This window comes from Oncorhynchus mykiss, chromosome 1, assembly GCF_057628025.1.
Source record: "Oncorhynchus mykiss isolate SJ-2025 chromosome 1, ASM5762802v1, whole genome shotgun sequence".
In the NCBI taxonomy this organism is placed as follows: domain Eukaryota; kingdom Metazoa; phylum Chordata; class Actinopteri; order Salmoniformes; family Salmonidae; genus Oncorhynchus; species Oncorhynchus mykiss.
The window spans coordinates 19,297,406-19,317,011 of record NC_143022.1 but is presented as its reverse complement, the minus strand read 5'-3'; the positions used below and the strand labels follow the sequence as shown (position 1 = coordinate 19,317,011).

General features: G+C 42.9%; 1 protein-coding gene across 3 annotated transcripts in view; it reads left to right on the top strand.

Moving 5' to 3' along the window:
• The window catches only part of LOC110497425 (polyamine-transporting ATPase 13A3), a 52,243-nt gene that overhangs the window by 8,614 nt on the left and 24,023 nt on the right, over positions 1 to 19,606 (top strand). The window contains exon 2 of one of the 3 annotated variants that reach the window (XM_090196568.1): positions 8,120 to 8,654. The exons of the other annotated variants lie outside the window; for them this stretch is intronic. The gene's annotated coding sequence lies outside the window, so the exon portion shown is untranslated. The remainder of the gene's footprint in view (positions 1 to 8,119; positions 8,655 to 19,606) is intronic. 3 annotated transcript variants of the gene reach the window in all.

The window sequence follows — 19,606 nt, the reverse complement described above, 5'->3', positions numbered from 1 at the left end:
AAAACAAAAACTATAATTTCTATATGCAGGAAATCCTATTTTAATAATGGACATGGTAAGAATTGACTACCAAAGTGTGAGTCATAATTCCCATGACACCTTCTAGCAAAATCTGAAAAGCAGTTCCTTCATTCATTTATTCCATAGGATATTTTTAGATTCACTTAAAATAAGGTCTGTGTTTCGTGTAGGCTTACACCACCTTGCCAATTTTACAACTGTGTAGATTTCCATAGGACAAGGTAACTCTGATCAATATTGGCTAAATATAAAGATCATATTTTTTGTAGAGTGGATTTATGAAAATATGTTGACAAACGTTACCTTATCCTAGTGAATTTTACACAGGTATCAAAACGCTGAGGCGGTTTAAGCCTGCACGAAACAGACCTTATTTGAAGAGAATGTCTTGATCTACTATGGAAGACATGAACGGTAAAATAACGAAGGAACCCCTTTCAAGTTCAGCCGCAAGTTATTACAGGAATTATAACGCATCGACTATTTCTCTTTAAACCATATACCTTTGACTATTACGAGCCTGCTGCTGCCTACCACCCCTCAGTCAGACTGCTCTATCAAATAGCTAATCATAGACTTAACTATAATAAACACACAGAAATACGAGCCTTAGGTCAAATCCGGAAACTATCACCTCAAACAAAACGTTTATTCCGTTCCGTATTTTATCTTAACGGGTGGCATCCATGAGTCTAACTATTCCTGTTAAATTGCACAACCTTCAATGTTATGTCATAATTATGTAAAATTCTGGCAAATTAGGCGGCCCAAACTGTTGCATATACACTGACTCTGCGTGCAATGAACTCAAGAGGTGACACAATTTCACCTGGTTAATATTGCCTGCTAACCTGGATTTCTCTTAGCTAAATATGCAGGTTTAAAAATATACTTGTGTATTGATTTTAAGAAAGGCATTGATGTTTATGGTTAAGCACACATTGGAGCAACGACAGTCGTTGATTGTTTTTTATAAGATAAGTTTAATGCTAGCTAGCAACTTACTCCTTGTGGAGTGCAATGTAATCAGGTGGTTAGAGCGTTGGTCTGGTTAACTGCAAGGTTGCAAGATTGGATCCCCCGAGCTGACAAGGTAAAAATCTGCCGTTCTGCCCCTGAACGAGGCAGTTAACCCACCGTTATTGAAATTAAGAACGTGTTCTTAACAGACTTGCCTAGTTAAATAAAGGTGTAAAAAAAAAAAGATTGTTATGAACTTGAAATCGGCCCTAATTAATCGGTTGATCTCTACACTGAAGCACAATGTTCATTATAATATTTTGTTTTTGATTGGATGATAGTCAAAGTGCCAGTTAGTCATATCAATGTTCCCTTCTGTAGTGTATGCTATGTTTTCTCAATTTTTGTTACAGCGATAGTTACTCCGTACTACACACTGGTTTGATGCAGGTTAGACATCATTGGTAAATAATTTCTTCCCATGATTTTAAGCTTGATGGTTGAATTGTATTTAGATTTTTAAGACTGCTACAGCTTGGTTTGGAAATTATCTGCATTTTTCTGTCAAATACATTACTCTCTTTAAAAATTAGTTCACATTTTGTGGGACATTCTTTCATTGTTGAATCTGGATTCTTATTCAAATTGAATGATAATGAAAAATCAATTAAAGCCAACAGTTGTTTCTAGTTAAGTGGGCTAGCTTATTGTTCCTGTTGGCCAAACCACATTCTACTTCTGTGGAAGTAACTTAGTTGTCATGTTTTGTGACATAGCATATTTTCTTTTGTCCACTGAAATGCTTTTCAGGGCTTGAGAATAAACATTATCCATGAGTGTATAGAAATGTGTGGGTTTTTCTAGTGGATATGATCCATGTAAAAACAATGAATGAAGGTTGAATAGAAAGACCAAGAAGGAAGTGGAGAACTATATGGAACTCTGCACATATAATATGCGCAACTTTCTTTCCGGTTCCTTAATTTGTTTTTGCTCTTTGTATTAGTAGGCATACAGTATCAATATCATTTGATACTGTATGCCTACATTGCATAACCTTATTTTGGAACCAGGCTTTCTCCCGGGCGTGAGCCAGGTGGCCTGTCTTAGCCGAGTGTGATGTCTACTCAAAACAAAAGCATGCAGAGTAATGAGTAGGATTCTGTTTTCAAATTCAAAAGTGATTGCTTTTGATAGTTTTTATTGGGAAGGCAGATAAAGACTAATTTGACATTTCAAAACATGTTTTATCGAAAAGAGATGTTCTATGTTTCTGAAAATGTATCCTGCTCCGTTGTTGACAACACGACTGAGCAGCGCAGATTTAATGTTAGCTTTAAGAAGGGCGCTCATCCTGCACTGCTTTTGCCTGTTTCCTAGTTTGTCATTTTAGAAATATGGTAACTTCTAGCCTAACTAAGGCAGATAGTGTTAATGGTATTTCTCCTCTAACAATCCAGAGGTGCTGTCATGCCAATGATTAACCCATTGTTTGTGTGGCTTTAAGTATGAGTCTGACCTTTCCTGTAGTGGTTCACCGGTCAATGCCAAGACTTGCCAAACTAAATATGATGCTGTAGGTTCTGTTGACCCATAGCGGGTTTTTACTGCTGACTGATTCACTATTCCCTTTCAGGGATATGATCATATCATTGTCACAATCACCCTTCAATTGGGAAGGATGAGTCACTCTTTGAAATTACAAATCATCATGAGACCTCTCTCTCCCCGGAGTGTTTACTCCTCGAGTCATTTCTGGCCTTCACTTGGTGTGCCAACTAGGCCCTTAAGGAAATTAGGGCTTACCCCAAATCAAGGAACTTGAGTGAACCTTGGGATAAAAGTGAACAGGAAATACGTTTATTTGAAAAAATAACTAAACTGCTTGGGAGGAATAAAATGACTTCTACTAGCCTATTTTTATTTTCAGGAGCATCTTGGAGGTAGGCTAAATCTTTGATAATAGGAGATTAGCCTGGCTGTATCAGCTTTAGTTTAAGTTAAGACTTGACAGTCTCTCCTCTTGGCCTCAAGTTTTCACCTTAGTTTCCTCATGAATGCTCCAACTGCAGAGAAAATCTTGATGCAAGGCTCTTGAGCATCATTTTTCGCCTTGATTTGTATCCCATTGATAATGTCTATTTCATTCTCAGGATGTAGACCAGTACCTTGTTGCTTTTTCTGCGTCTGGCTGCAGGGTTCAGGATCACGGTTAGAAATGCCTCTTATTGCCCTTGCCCAGTTGACCCCTGAACTTCCTGCTTTCTGGAAAGTTCAAATGCATACAGGATGTCCTGGCCAAACTGGAGATTTGGAGGTGGTTAGTGAAGGCTTGGGAAGCGCGGCGCCAATCTCCCCTAGGCCTTTGAGCCGAGGCCTGTGTACTTTTCACAGGTGAGCTGAAATACAGCAGCCTATGACAGAAGGTCTGCCAATGTTGGTCTGGAGTTGGGGTGAGAAATATTCTGACATGATGCAAGTCCCTTCAGCAGCCCGGCACTGTTTGCACTCTGAGCCCCCTGGCCGCGTTGCAGATAAGCAGGCCTTTCTAGTCCCGGCCCTGCGGTTTACCTCCAACAAGCCCAAGACAAACCAGCAAACCCCATCACTGGAAGCGTGATTTAAGAGCTTTTGAGTTAAAATAGAAACAACCTTGAAATTTTGCACAACGGCGTGAACCAGAGACAAGCTTTTCGGCCAAAACGAGGAGTCCAAACTTGTGCCCTCAAGGACTGAACATTGAAGTGAGATGTTATGTCACGCTGAAACTATATCCCAAGGGTTGAGTCCTCACATGTATACCCACTAAGCTCAGTGGGTTTTATAGCCTCACTGTTGCATGTGGACATAGACTTGTGATATGTGGACCTCCCTCCACTTTGAAGTGCTTATCAAGCATGTCTCTCCTTGAAAGGCACTTTGCTAGAGATCTAGCTAGTTAGTTCTGGATCAGAGGGAAGTCATTACCTCGTGTTTTTTGTATTACAAAAGTCATTCATAAAGAGTTCCTAGGTTTGTTCTGAGGACCTACACTTGCCATGCCAAGAAGCATGTGTCTCTTATGTAAATAATATTGCTTAATCTCTCTGAGGGTGTTATCAGCAGTTTTTCCCAGGCTGTAGAGCCATGCCACGGCTAATCCAGGAGCATGTGGCCTGATTTAGGGCTCCACGGCCGTTTTGATGTCTACATTTTGTTTTTGTCTTCTCCTCTGAGTTCCTCTCTCCTGGCCTACACACACCTCCTGGCCTACACACACCTCTAACCAGGGTGTAGATTTTTCTGTGTTTTATATATTTCCACACTTCCACACTGCCCTGTTTTGAGGACTGCCTAAAATTTCTGCCTGGTGGGATGGAGTTTTGACCTGCCTGGTGACACCAGGCGATAAATTAGTTAATAGACCAATAAGAAAGAGTTCCAAACCTCTACCAATAACATCTAGTTTTCATTTTCTCATCTCTACTCATACCACTCCCAGAAATTCTTGCTTGAGAAATTTCTCTTAGCTAAGAAGCTATTTTTGTTTTATTTTTGACCATTTTACCATTTGACCATGGAAACAGAGTACGGTGCTTGTTACCCAGAAACGATTTGATATTGAGATAACAGGTGCATTAGACCTTTTCTAACCTCACTCCCCGATCTCATCTCTTGATTTAAAGAAATTTATTTTACATGTTTTTTCCCGTCCTGGTTGGTGTATGAATGCCATCTCTAACATTAGCTCCATGGTCTTGTCTGTTCTGAGATATAGAGTTTGAGCGGTCTCCACTTAGGATTACTTGAGTCCCTCATCTTGACACTAATAAGATTGAGTGAGACCTGACTACTACTTTTGGCTATGGCTTAGAGTTAGGGACTCCTTCTGCATCTTAAGGTGAGTTTGACTAGGTGAGTCATGTTGTTTTGACAGGTTGGGATTGAGTTCAGCATTGCATATACATTTGCAAAAGGCCGGTGCTCTTTATTTTCTGTTAAAACGTCAAGGTTTAAAAAATATAAAAAAATGTTGATCTAAATACTCCTGCCATTTGCATTTGTTGTAAAACATGTTTCTACTTTACCTCTACAATCAATCCAGTTCAATTCAACTTTAATTGCACCCGTTTAACAGAAATTATTGCTCTTTGAATTAATCTCATACCACAAAATGTACAGTCGAGAGAGGGACACATGAATTGCAACCATGGATTTCACAGTACCTTGTCTGGTACTTGGCTCAGTAGAGGCTCTAACAGGAGGGGGGTTCACACTAGAACAAAAGCCAAGGCAGCACTGACCTGCGAGTCGAGGCAGGGGGTCCAGGGTCCTGGCCAGAGCTGATCTGAGAGCAGGTGACCAAGGCCACTGGCGGGGGGGTGATATACCACTGAATGTTAGCACGGCCGGGAACAAAGCCCTGTGATTAGGAGGGGAAGTGATAAAGAAAGCGTATTGAGTTGAGAGCATGACTGCAACAAAACATTTTTCCTCCAAATGCTTCCATGAATTATGACCTCCGTCATTGGGTCAGGGCTCATTGTTAGCTATTCTCTCCGTGTCCAAGAACAGGAGAGGGAAAACAAGAGAAGGACTGGCGTCTGTCTCTTCTGAGCCATCCAAATTGCTGAGTTACTGGTTTTTGAAGGCTTGGTTTCCCTGAAGTCAAGCCTTTCATTCAGGTTGTTTTGAAATGTATGCAGCCGGTGTGGGTGGCTGAATTGTTGCTGCTGGCTAAGAAAAGAAAAGCCTCCTCGATGACAGAGAGTGCTCAACCATAGAGTGGCGTGTACAAATCTGCCCGGCTGCCATCACAACTGTTTTCATCCTGAGAACAAACTCGTGACATTTAGGACAAAAATGTTAAAGAATAAAAAACAAACCTGCTGGGTAAAGACTGAACAGAGTCCTTTGATTATTTCCCCTTTTATTTAGAACCTTTGTGCAAATTTTCAATTAAGCATGTAACAAAATATATTGATGTATAAAATCTAAAAAGGTAAATAGAAAACACTTCAAAATAAATATAGGCCTAAAAAATATGTTTGGGGACTTGCCTGTTTTGCATGTTATTTTGTTACATATCAATTTGCATTTGGTATCTTGGATCGAGTGTTGGCACCAACTCAGGAAACCCCCGTTTCTCGACCGTGTAAATTTGGGGCCATGTTTTTGCAGATGTAAGTGGTAACGGCAGCTGTTATCTCCTTCCATCTTCGTGATTCTTTGCCATATGTTGTGCCGCAGGCAAAAACCCCCTTGCAACATCTGAGTCGGGCGTTTGTGTTGAGCTCTCAGCTCTACCTTTTTGTGTCTCATCCGTAGACTCTCCGTACTGTTTCACGTGATTTTTGCATAGTTGTTTGAGCCTGTTGTCGGGACCGCCCTGCGGCATATTTTGCAGAGGACGGATTTCTGGTCCGTGTCAGACTTTTCATACCCAAATCACGTCCATGCGACCGAAGTAGCCCCTCTTTTAGATATGAGCTCTGTCATGTTCACTCTCCATGTTTTTTTTGTGTTGCAAATTTCCTTCCACACGGCACTTGTGTAAGAGCGCAAAGCATCGTCCAATTGACAAAATATTGCCGTAAAGTGTGATTTGCAACACAACTAAATAAACGATGAGCATAATATGAAACAATAGAAAAACATCTATCATCACACGATATACACTGCTCAAAAAAATAAAGGGAACACTAAAATAACACATCCTAGATCTGAATGAATGAAATATTCTTATTAAATACTTTTTTCTTTACATAGTTGAATGTGCTGACAACAAAATCACACACAAATGATCAATGGAAATCAAATTTATCAACCCATGGAGGTCTGGATTTGGAGTCACACTTAAAATTAGTGGAAAACCACACTACAGGCTGATCCAACTTTGATGTAATGTCCTTAAAACAAGTCAAAATGAGGCTCAGTAGTGTGTGTGTGTGTGTGTGGCCTCCACGTGCCTGTATGACCTCCCTACAACGTCTGGGCATGCTCCTGATGAGGTGGCGGATGGTCTCCTGAGGGATCTCCTCCCAGACCTGGACTAAAGCATCCGCCAACTCCTGGACAGTCTGTGGTGCAACGTTGGTGGATGGAGCGAGACATGATGTCCCAGATATGCTCAATTGGATTCGGGTCTGAGGAACGGGCGGGCCAGTCCATAGCATCAATGCCTTCCTCTTGCAGGAACTGCTGACACACTCCAGTCACATGAGGTCTAGCATTGTCTTGCATTAGGAGGAACCCAGGGCCAACCACACCAGCATATGGTCTCACAAAGGTTCTGAGGATCTCATCTCGGTACCTAATGGCAGTCAGGCTACATCTGGCGAGCACATGGAGGACTGTGCGGCCCCCCCAAAGAACGTTCTCCACGGCGTCTCCAGACTCTGTCACATGTGCTCAGTGTGAACCTGCTTTCATCTGTGAAGAGCACAGGGCGCCAGTGGCGAATTTGCCAATCTTGGTGTTCTCTGGCAAATACCAAACGTCCTGCACGGTGTTGGGCTGTAAGCACAACCCCCACCTGTGGACGTCGGGCCCTCATACCACCCTCATGGAGTCTGTTTTTGACCATTTGAGCAGACACATGCACATTTGTGGCCTGCTGGAGGTCATTTTGCAGGGTTCTGGCAGTGCTCCTCCTGCTCCTCCTTGCACAAAGGCGGAGGTAGCGGTCCTGCTGCTGGGTTGTTGCCCTCCTACGGCCTCCTCCACGTCTCCTGATGTACTGGCCTGTCTCCTGGTAGTGCCTCCATGAGGTGCGTAAGATGCTAAATGAGCCTACACTACTACACTGTCTGAGCCAAGGACTACATGCTTTCTGGTAAGTTTTGATTACAATTCTGGGTGGGGTGAATATATTTTCTGTGACACATAATTTTTTGTTAACTAGTAAATAGTAGCCTACAGGAAAGTGTGTTTAAATAATTTTGAATCTTTTAAAAATTTCTGCTGGTTAGTTTTTGCTACCATGTGGGTTTTAGCTTGCTTGAGCCTGCTGACTGAGTGTTAATTCACCTGTTTCTTACATGTTTCATTTAAAAACATTTATCTTACAAAGGAGTTTAATCTAACTGCTTAACTATTTATCTGTACATGGAATTGTATTTATTCATTTTCTTAATAATTTGTTTTCTAATCTTTACAGGAAAATCCCACAGGCACTATCTGATGTGTGGAGACATTTCATTGCAGCTAATGTAGAAGGAAAAGCTGTGTACATTTTGCAAAAACTGTGCAAAATCATATGTGAAGAATGCAACAAAGATGTAGAATCATCTGGCCAAGTCCACAACGTTCCCTTAGCGCTCACAACAAGCAACCTCTGACAAAAGCTGTGTATTGCAACTGGTTCACCTCTGATGCTCACAGGCAAGGTGTATTGGAAGAGATTTCTGAATGTTCTTCACCCAGCATACACCCCTCCAACCAGACATGCTTTATCTACTTATTTGATGGATACAGAATTCAAGTGAAGGTCAAGCAAATCAGAGATGGCAGACTGTATTGCAATCATCTCTGATGGGTGGTTGAATGTTCGTGGGCAAGGACTAATTAACTACACCATCTCCACCGCTCAACCAGCATTCCACAAGAGCACAGACACAAGGGACAACAGACACACCGGTCTCTACATTGCAGATGAGCTGAAGGCAGTCATCAATGACCTTGAACCACAGAAGGTATTTGCACAGGTGACAGACAATGCTGTGAAAATAAAGGCTGCTTGGTCTAAAGTGGAGGAGTTCTACCCTCACATCACACCCATTGACTGTGCTGCTCATGCATTGAATCTGCTCCTCAAGGACATCATGGCACTGAAAACAATGGATACACTCTACAAGAGAGCCAAGGAAATGGTTAGGTATTTGAAGCTTCATCAAGTTATAGCAGCAATCTACCTCACCAAGCAAAGTGAGAAGAATAAGAGCACCACATTGAAGCTGCCCAGCAACACCTGTTGGGGTGGTGTTGTCATCATGTTTGACAGTCTCCCGGAGGGGAAGGAGTCTCTCCAAGAAATGTCCATATCACAGTCTGCCGATATGAACAGCCCCATCAAAAGGATCCTCCTTGATGATGTATTTTGGGAGAGAGTGGTAAGCAGCCTGAAACTCCTGAAACCTATAGCAGTAGCCATTGCACAGATTGAGGGAGACAATGCCATCCTGATGTTCAGACTCTGCTTGCAGATGTAGGAGAAGAAATCCGTACTGCCCTGCCCACTTCACTGTTGCTCCAAGCAGAGGAAACTGCAGTTTTGAAATACATCAAAAAGCGTGAAGACTTCTGCCTGAAGCCCATACACACCACTACGTACATGTTGTACCCCAAGTTTGCTGGCAAGAGCATCCTGTCTGGCGCAGAGATCAACAAGGCCTATGGTGTCATCACTACCGTGTCCCACCACCTTGGCCTGGATGAGGGCAAGGTTCTTGACAGTCTGGCAAAGTACACTTCCAAGCAAGGGCTTTGGAATGGAGATGCAATATGGCAGTCGTGCCAACATATCTCATCAGCCACCTGGTGGATGGGACTTTGTGGATCTGAGGCTCTTTCCCTTGTTGCCTCCATCATCCTCCAAATCCCACCAACATCAGCCGCCTCAGAGCGCAACTGGTCCTTATTTGGGAACACACACACACACACACACACACCAAAGCTCGCAAAAGGCTGCCCAATACAAGGGTTGAAAAATCGGTGGCCATCCGGGCAAATTTGAGTTTTTTTGAGCCTGACAACGAGCCATCCTCAACAAGGTTGGAAAGTGACAGTGAAGATGAGGCGTCAAGAGTCTGATGTTCAAGGTGGACATTGAGGAGGTCCAAGGAGAAGACATGGAAGCCTGAGAGGAAGACAACCAAATCTTTAGTTTCTAGACTATACATTTACAGATGCATGTTAAAAATGTTTTTGGGAGATGCAATGGATCATTGGTGATCATTCAATATTCCTTTTCTTTTGTTGTTCAGTGAAATCATCCCATGTGAAGAGTCAACTCATTTAATTAAAGTTCAATTCGTAACTAAATATATATTTTTATTTCTATTGGAAGGATTTAATAATTTCCTATTTTGTCTACTTATGATAAACCTTTTACCTTTTATGTTTCTGTCTCTGGTAAATATGTCCAATGCAAAAAACAAACATTTTATATGGTATTAATATTAATTTACATATATTCCTGTTAAATCCCACGGAAAGTGTCCATCTCTGAATATTCCCCAAAATGTGCAACCCTACTTGCAGTCAAAGTATCTATATAACATCGTTCAAAATAACATTGGGATATGCAACTATCGATCCCCCCCATCACAAGCAAACACACTGTCCTACTCGAGTTTGCCAAATTAAGTAAAATCAAGTAAAATTTTATTGGTCACATGCGTGTGTTTAGTAGATGTTGTTGCAGGTGAAGCAAAATGCTTGTGTTTCTAGCTCCGACATTCTATGTATCCCTACTGTATGACCGTGGGCTTGCGTATGACTGGGCTTGCCTATGCGGGGTCCTACAGGCATAGACAGTCGGTTGACCTGAGAGCACCTGAGTGGCGAAGCTGTGACACCCAGTATGAACACTCCCACAGACAATGACAAGCTCCTTTCCAAACAGCTGGCCTGCCCTGTAGGACAGCTGAGAGGGAGAGAGAAGAGGGGGGACATTGAGTAACACACATCTGATGACTCAGGAGTCTCTGTGCGTGTGTTCTGCAATGATCTTGAAGGCTCCCGCCACCTGTATGAGTTGAACCTGACCTAGGCCTCTGTACCAGAGAGGACGGTGTTGAAGGGGAATGTCAGGGTCAACGGGCAGTTGGAATAAACCAGTACAGCCAACGATAAAAGGAGAATCAAAGATGCACCAAGAGACGCTACAGAACGTGCAGCTGGCTAAATAAACATCTATTCAATCAACTATATATATGTGTGTAGTGTCTGCAGCAACAGTCTGTTTCAAAACAATTAGCTAACCTCCCATGGGCCTGATTGCTCCACTCTAAAACTTCCCCAGTGTTTTGGTCATGAAGTGACTGCATTCCCTTACATCGTCTTCTTTCAATCAACGCGTCCAACATTAGCAACACATCAGCCCTAGACTGAAATCCAACCGAATAACCCATGGAATGTTTTATCACATATCCTGACATGATGCCCAAAGCGATGCCCAAAGCAAGGGACCAGGAAGTCACCACAGAAGGCTTCCCAATGGATGACCGCGTTAGACTTCATGATGCCCACCAGAGTATGGCGGCAGAAGGTTGAAATTCCCCACATTAAAAAAACATTGTGCCAGGTGCACTGGGTAGCAATGAAAATGTAATAGTGTTTTATTTATATTATCTTTTTTTACAATAGCAAGCCTGGTTGACCCAGAGGGAGGTCCATCCTCTCCTTGCACCTGTGCCGGTAGTGTGGTGCTGGAAGGCCAGATTATTTATCTGGGCTAATTGCTGAGAGGGGGGCTAAAAACCGGCTAGCCCGTGCATGCATGTCTGTGATTAGCTGCAGCAAGGGAGATGCACGTTTAAACACACACAGGATTAAGCTTGCCAGTTAACATTGGAAACCGACAAGCTTTTTGCTGCCAGTGGTTATTATAATCATCAAAGCCTCAACTTTTATTAGGTGTCCACTAAAAACACATCAAACAGATTCCGTAGTTGTGCAACAACATATAGGTCGAGCCCCATTGAAGCATTGCACACAGCAGGTGCCTCCTGCTTCTGCATACACAGTGTAGGTCACTCTATGGTACAGACTACAGAGACTATTCCTACCCCAACAAGGCCTCTGAGCAGACACTTTGCCTGTGCTCTCAAGGGACTGTCTTTTCTCAAGGCCCAAAGGTGAAGAAAAAAAGACGACTGAGGGAGGCCGGTCGGCAGCGTTTTAAAAGACTTTTGGCAGAACATGCCATCGTATAAACAATGGAGCGACGCAAGGGAAAAGAGATGGGGAGAGAGGGCGCAAAGAAGGGGGGCCCAGCAGAGGGACTGACCCTGGCTTACTGTCGGGGCTGGAGCAGTGGGTTGGGCGTTGGGCCATCCCTTTGCAACGTGCCCCTGCCCTGTGCCACTGGCCCCCGGCCCTGATCTTATCTGCCCCCAGCTCTCTGGCCCTTTCTTCCCCTCGCACACAGCGGGATATTTTTCTTGGGACCAAGCCCTTCCTACTATTTAACAGCAGGTCAGGATCCCGGGCAGGCGGCTGGGAGCTGGGCATGTCACCCTCTAGTGTGTGGAAATGACATGGGCGGTGTATTAATGACAAGTAGACATTTCATAACAGTTTATACCAGGGGTGTCAAACATATGGCCCGAGTGCCGGATCCAGCCCGAGAGAGGGTCCAAGCCGGCCCGCTGGTACTTTGGGGGAAGGGGACAAACTCAAGATACTTTAAAATGACTTTAGTTTCTTGACTGTGTCCTGCTCGCTAATACTCATCTAAATGAAAGCTAAACCGTTAGTGAGCATCGGAAATTCCAAAAACGATGAATAGAGCACAATTTTTTTGCTAATTTTGACCGCAAGGAAATATAACCAATTTGCAGTGCGGCCTTCTGGACCTCATTGAAGACCAAATGCAGCCCCCAGGGCAAAGTTAGTTGGACACCCCAAGTGTCGACACTATACCAGTATGGGACTTTTGAGGCCACTCATTGTTAAACATTGCTGGATGGTTTGCACTGAAGTCAATGCACAAAGCAGAGCACTGAGGTAATTTGAGGCAGCATCATCCATTGGATTTGTCACCTGTGTGTGTGTGTGTGTATGTGTGTGTGTATACACAGTGGGGAGAACAAGTATTTGATACACTGCCGATTTTGCAGGTTTTCCTACTTACAAAGCATGTAGAGGGCTGTAATTTTTATCATAGGTACACTTCAACTGTGAGAGACGGAATCTAAAACAAAAATCCAGAAAACCACATTGTATGATTTTTAAGTAATTAATTTGCATTTTATTGCATGACATAAGTATTTGTTTACCTACCAACCAGTAAGAATTCCGGCTTTCACAGACCTGTTAGTTTTAACTGCACCTGTTTGAACTCGTTACCTGTATAAAAGACACCTGTCCACACACTCAATCAAACAGACTCCAACCTCTCCACAATGACCAAGACCAGAGAGCTGTGTAAGGACATCAGGGATAAAATTGTAGACCTGCACAAGGTTGGGATGGGCTACAGGACAATAGGCAAGCAGCTTGGTGAGAAGGCAACAACTGTTGGCACAATTATTAGAAAATGGAAGAAGATGACGGTCAATCACCCTCGGTCTGGGGCTCCATGCAAGATCTCACCTCATGGGGCATCAATGATCATGAGGAAGGTGAGGGATCAGCCCAGAACTACACGGCAGGACCTGGTCAATGACCTGAAGAGAGCTGGGACCACAGTCTCAAAGAATTAGTAACACACTACGCCGTCATGGATTAAAATCCTGCAGCGCACGCAAGGTCCCCCTGCTCAAGCCAGCACATGTCCAGGCCCGTCTGAAGCTTGCCAATGACCATCTGGATGATCCAGAGGAGGAATGGGAGAAGGTCATGTGGTCTGATGAGACAAAAATAGAGCTTTTCGGTCTAAAATCCACTCGCCGTGTTTGGAGGAAGAAGAAGGATGAGGGAGCTGAAAGTCCGTATTGCCCAGCGACAGCCCCGAAACCTGAAGGATCTGGAGAAGGTCTGTATGGAGGAGTGGGCCAAAATCCCTGCTGCAGAGTGTGCAAACCTGGTCAAGAACTACAGGAAACGTATGATATCTGTAATTGCAAACAAAGGTTTCTGTACCAAATATTAAGTTCTGCTTTTCTGATGTATCAAATACTTATGTCATGCAATAAAATGCAAATTCATTACTTAAAACTCATACAATGTGATTTTCTGGATTTTTGTTTTAGATTCCGTCTCTCACAGTTGAAGTGTACCTATGTTAAAAATGACACACCTCTACATGCTTTGTGAGTAAGAAACACTGCCGATTTTGCAGGTTATCAAATACTTGTTTTCCCCACTGTATCTGGAGAGACCTGAAAATAGCTGTGCAGCGACGCTCCCCATCCAACCTGACAGATCTTGAGAGGATCTGCAGAGAATAACGGGAGAAACGCCCCGAATACAGGTGTGACAAGCTTGGAATGTCATACCCAAGAAGACTCGAGGCTGTAATCGCTGCCAAAGGTGCATCAGCACAGTACCAAGGGTCTGAATACTTAAGTAAATGTAATATTTGTTTATTTTCAATACATTTCTCGAGAAGGCACCTGCAAGTTCCCGGACATTTCTGGGGGGAATGGCCCTAGCCCTCACCCTCTGATCCAACAGGTCCCAGACATGCTCAATGGGATTGAGATCTGGACTCTTGGCAGAACACTGACATTCCTGTCTTGCAGGAAATCACGCACAAAACGAGCAGTATGGCTGGTAGCATTGTCATGCTGGAGGGTCATGTCAGGATGAGCCTGCAGGAAGGGTACCACATGAGGGAGAAGGACGTCTTCGCTGTAACGCACAGTGTTGTGAGAATGCCTGCAATGACAACAAGCTCAGTCCGATGATGCTATGTCACACCGCCCCAGACCATGACGAACCCTCCACCTCCAAATCGATCCCGCTCTAGAGTACAAGCCTCGGCGTAATGCTCATTCCTTCGACGATAAATGCGAATCCGACCATCACCCCTGGTGAGACAAAACCGCGACTTGTCAGTGAAGAGCACTTTTTGCCAGTCCTATCTGGTCCAGCAATGGTGGGTTTGTGCCCATAGGTGACGTTGTTGCCGGTGATGTTTGGTGAGGACCTGCCTTACAATAGGCCTTACAAGCCCTCATTCCAGCCTCTCAGCCTATTGCGGACAGTCTGAGCACTGATGGAGGGATTGTGCGTTCCTGGTGTAACTTGAGCAGTTGTTGCTATCCTGTACCTGTCCCGCAGGTGTGATTTTCTGATGTACCGATCCTGTGCAGGTGTTACATGTGGTCTGCCACTGTGAGGACGATCAGCTGTCCATCCTGTCTCCCTGTAGTGCTGTCTTATGCATCTCACAGTACGGACATTGCAATTTATTGCCCTGGCCACATCTGCAATCCTCATGTCTCCTTATAGCATGCCTAAGGCATGCTATACGATATACAGGTACTGATGCTCGGACCGGTTTGGGTTTTTACTTTATAGCGGTATTTTAATGTTTGTTTTGTTAAATGTTATACGCTGTGTGTAACGTCCGTTTTTATAGATTACGTCGCTACTTCAAAATCAAATGTTATTGGTCACATACACATGGTTAGGAGATGTTAATGAGAGTGTAGCAAAATGCTTGTGCTTCTAATTCCGACAGTGCAGTAATATCTAACAAGTAATCTAACATTTCCCCAACAACTACCTAATACACACATTTAAATGGGTGAATGTGTCACGACTTCCACCGAAGTGACTTCTCTCCTTGTTCGGGCGGCGTTCGGCGTCACCGGCCTTCTAGCCATCTCCGCTACATTTTTCATTTTTTCCATTTGTTTTGTCTTCTTCCCCGCACACCTGGTTTACATTCCCTAATCACATTGTGTGTATGTGTGTGTGTATATATATATATATATATATATATATATATATATATATATATATATATATATATATATATATATTCCTCTGTTCCCCCCCATGTCCTTGTGTGGAATTGTTTTTGTTACATGTTCAGTGTGCCGCGCCAGGCTGGTTATTTCCACCCTGCGTATTCGTTTGTAACCCATAGGAGGTTGGATTATTTCGTTTGTTTTGTGACGCTATTTTGCGCATTTCTCTTTTATTTATGCCTGGAGGTTTGACGCTGTTGCGTCCATTTGTTGTGCTTTTGCCCAAATAAAGAGTGCGCCTGATCACAATGATCTACTCTCCTGCACCTGACTTCAACACCAATAGCGCATACTCTGACAGAATGAGAGTATGTATATGGATGAGAGATGGCTGAGTGGCGTAGGCAAGGTGCAGTAGATTGTATAAAATACAGTATATACATTTGATGAGTAATGTAAGATATGTAAACATTATTGAAGTGGCATTATTTAAAGTGGTGTAGTTTAAAGTGTCCAGTGATCCATTTATTAAAGTGTCCAGTGATTGGGTCTCAATGTAGGCAGCAGCCTCTTGGAGTTAGTGATTGCTCTTTAGCATTCTAATGGCCTTGAGTTTGAAAAACAGCTTCTCTCTCTCGGTCCCAGCTTTGATGCACCTGTACTGACCACGCCTTCTGGATAATAGTTGTGTGAACAGGCATTTCTCTTGAAACATGCCCAAATCCGTACATTTTTTTACACTGCAATGGCTTGGGAACGAAAGCTCTTACAGCTAGTCTTGAGTAACCAAGCTTCACATGTGTAAGTAAATCTGTTAAAACAGAGTCTCCTGAGGTTGAAGAGGTGCTGCTGCGCCTTCACCACACTCTATATGGGTGGACCATTTCAGTTTGTCTGAAATGTACGCCCAGGAACATGAAACTTTCCACCTTCTCCACTGCTGTACCTTGATTCATCTCTCTCTGCTCTCCCTCTCTCCATGCTGCTTTTCACACAGACTTGGACCCACCCTGTCACTCAAGGAACGCATTTTGTACCTCTACCACGAGATACTTGCGTTCAGTGTCTGCATGGTCAATGCAGCACACGCAACAATGTTGATGACAACGATGCTGTTTTCACTTTGCTTATTAATAAAAATCCACTAGTGTTCTGTAATTACACTACTAGTTTCTGTTTCTTACATTTGCAAACAGCTAATTTGTCTTTTCTTAGCGAGTTGGGCCTGAATCTTGTTAGCCACTAATCGCTAGCTAGCTAAAAAATGTCAGATCAAAAGTAACTAGCTATACAGCCTGATAATACCAGTGATGGTGTAGGCCGACAGTACCAGTCAAGTTTGGACACACCTACTCATTCAAGCGTTTTTCTTTATTTTTACTATTTTCTACATTGTAGAATAATAGTGAAGAAATCTATGAAATAACACATGGAATCATGTAGTAACCAAAAAAGTGTTCAACAAATCAAAATATATTTTAGATTATTCAAAGTAGCCACCCTTTGCCTTGACAGCTTTGCACTCTCTCAACCAGCTTCATGACCTGGAATGCATTTCAATTAACAGGTGTGCTTTGTTAAGTTAATTTATGGAATTTATTTCCTTCTTAATGTGTTTGAGCCAATCAGTTGTGTTGGGACTAGGTAAGGGTGGTATACAAAGACCAAGTCCATATTATGGCAAGAACAGCTCAAATATGCAAAGAGAAATGACAGTCCATCATTACTTTAAGACATGAAGGTCAGACAATATGGAAAATGTCAAAGTTTCTTCAAGTGCATTCACAAAAACCATCAAGCGTTATGATGAAACTGGCTCTTATGAAGACCGCCACAGGAAAGGAAGATCCAGAGTTACATCTCCTGTAGATGATACGTTCATTAGATTTACCAGCCTCAGAAATTGCAGCCCAAATAAATGCTTCAGAGTTCAAGTAACAGACACATCAACTGTTCAGAGGAGACTGCGTGAATCAGGCCTTCATGGTCGAATTTCTGCAAAGAAACGACTACTAAATGAGACCAATAAGAAGAAGAGACTTGCTTGGGCCAAGAAATATGAGCAATGGACATTAGACTGGTGGAAATTTGTAATTTGGTCTGATGAGTCCAAATTTGAGGTTTATGGTTCCAACCGCCATGTCTTTGTGAGACGCAGAGTAGGTGAACGGATGATCTCGGCATGTGTGGTTCCCACAGTGAAGCATGGAGGAGGTGGTGTGGGGGTGCTTTGTTGGTGATCTGTCTGTGATCTATTTAGAATTCAAGGCACACTTAAGCAGCATAGCTACCACAGCATTTTGCAGTGATACGCCATATCATCTGGTTTGTGCTTAGTGGGACGATCATTTGTTTTTCAACAGAACAAGGACCCAACACACCTCCAGGTTGGAGTGCTGCTTTAGATGACCTGGCCTCTACAAATTCCCCTGATCTTAACCCAATTGAGATGGTTTGGGATGAGTTGGACCGCAGAGTGAAGGAAATGCTGTCAAAAAGTGTTCAGTATATGTGGGAACTCCTTCAACACTGTTGGAAAAGCATTCCAGGTGAAGCTTGTTGAGAGAATGCCAAGAGGGCAAAGCTGTCATCAAGGCAAAGGGTAGCTACTTTGAAGAATCTCAAATATATTTAGATTTTTTTTAAAACTTTTTGGTTACTACATGATTCCATGCGTGTTATTTCATAGTTTTGATGTCTTCACTATTGTACAGTGTAGAAAATAGTCAAAATAAAGAAAAACCCTTGAATGAGTAGGTGTGTCAACTTTTGACTGGTACTGTACATCTGAATGTTTTTTGAGCAACAGTATCTTCTAAATCAAAGAGGCATAAGTGAAGCAAGAATGTTAGCTACATGAAGTAGCTAAGAGAAAATATCCAATGTAGCCAAAGATTATAGGGTCCCCCTAGGAAACACTTGTCAACACTTTGGTTCCTGCCTTGTCACAAAACTTCTCCCTGGCATTTATTCGCTTTCATGTCAAAGTTTGATGCTTTCATGTCTGAGTTTTTCAGATTAGTTTTGAATGTATGAAACCTGTGCTGGTGTAAAAATATTTTGGATGTGGAGCACTGTCCTCAAACAATCGCAAAGCATGTTTTCGCTGTAATAGCTACTGTAACAAGAATTTAAGCTTTCAGCCGATATTACCCTTGTGTACCTAAATGTTTAATATCCATAATTTGATGATTATTTGTTTGAATTGCGAGCCCTCCAGTTTCACTGGACTTCTATCCCGAAATTGTGTAACTTGGGTCCAATGTTTTAGGTAGCCTTCCGCAAGCTTCCCACAATAAGTTGGGTGAATTTTGGTCCATTCCTCCTGACAGAGTTGGTGTAACTGAGTCAGATTAGTAGGCCTCCTTGCTCGCACATTGCTTTTCAGTTCTGCCCACAACATGTCCATGGGATTGAGGCATGGGATTGAGGTCAGGGATTTGTGATGGCCACTCCAATACCTTGACTTAAGCCATTTTGCCACAACTTTGGAAGTGTGCTTGGGGTCATTGTCCATTTGGAAGACAAATTTGCAACCAAGCTTTAACTTCCTGACTGATGTCTTGAGATGTTGCTTCAATATATCCACAGAATTAGTCTTCCTCATGATATCATCTATTTTTTGAAGTGCACCAGTCCCTCCTGCAGCAAAGCACCCCCACAACATGATGCTGCCACCCCCGTGCTTCACGGTTGGGATGGGGTTCTTCGGCTTGCAAGCTTCCCCCTTTTTCCTCCAAACATAAGGATGGTCATTATGGTCAAACTGTTCTATTTTTGTTTCATCAGACTAGAGGACATTTCTCCAAAAAGTACGATGTTTGTCCCTGTGTGCAGTTGCAAATCGTAGTCTGGCTTTTTTTTATGGTGGTTTTGGAGCAGTGGCTTCTTCCTTGCTGAGCGACCTTTCAGGTTATGTCGATTGTAGGACTCGTTTTACTGTGGATATAGATACTTTTGTATCCGTTTCCTCCAGCATCATCACAAGGTCATTTGCTGTTGTTCTGGGATTGATTTGCACTTTTTTGCATCAAAGTACTTTAATCTCTAGCAGACAGAGC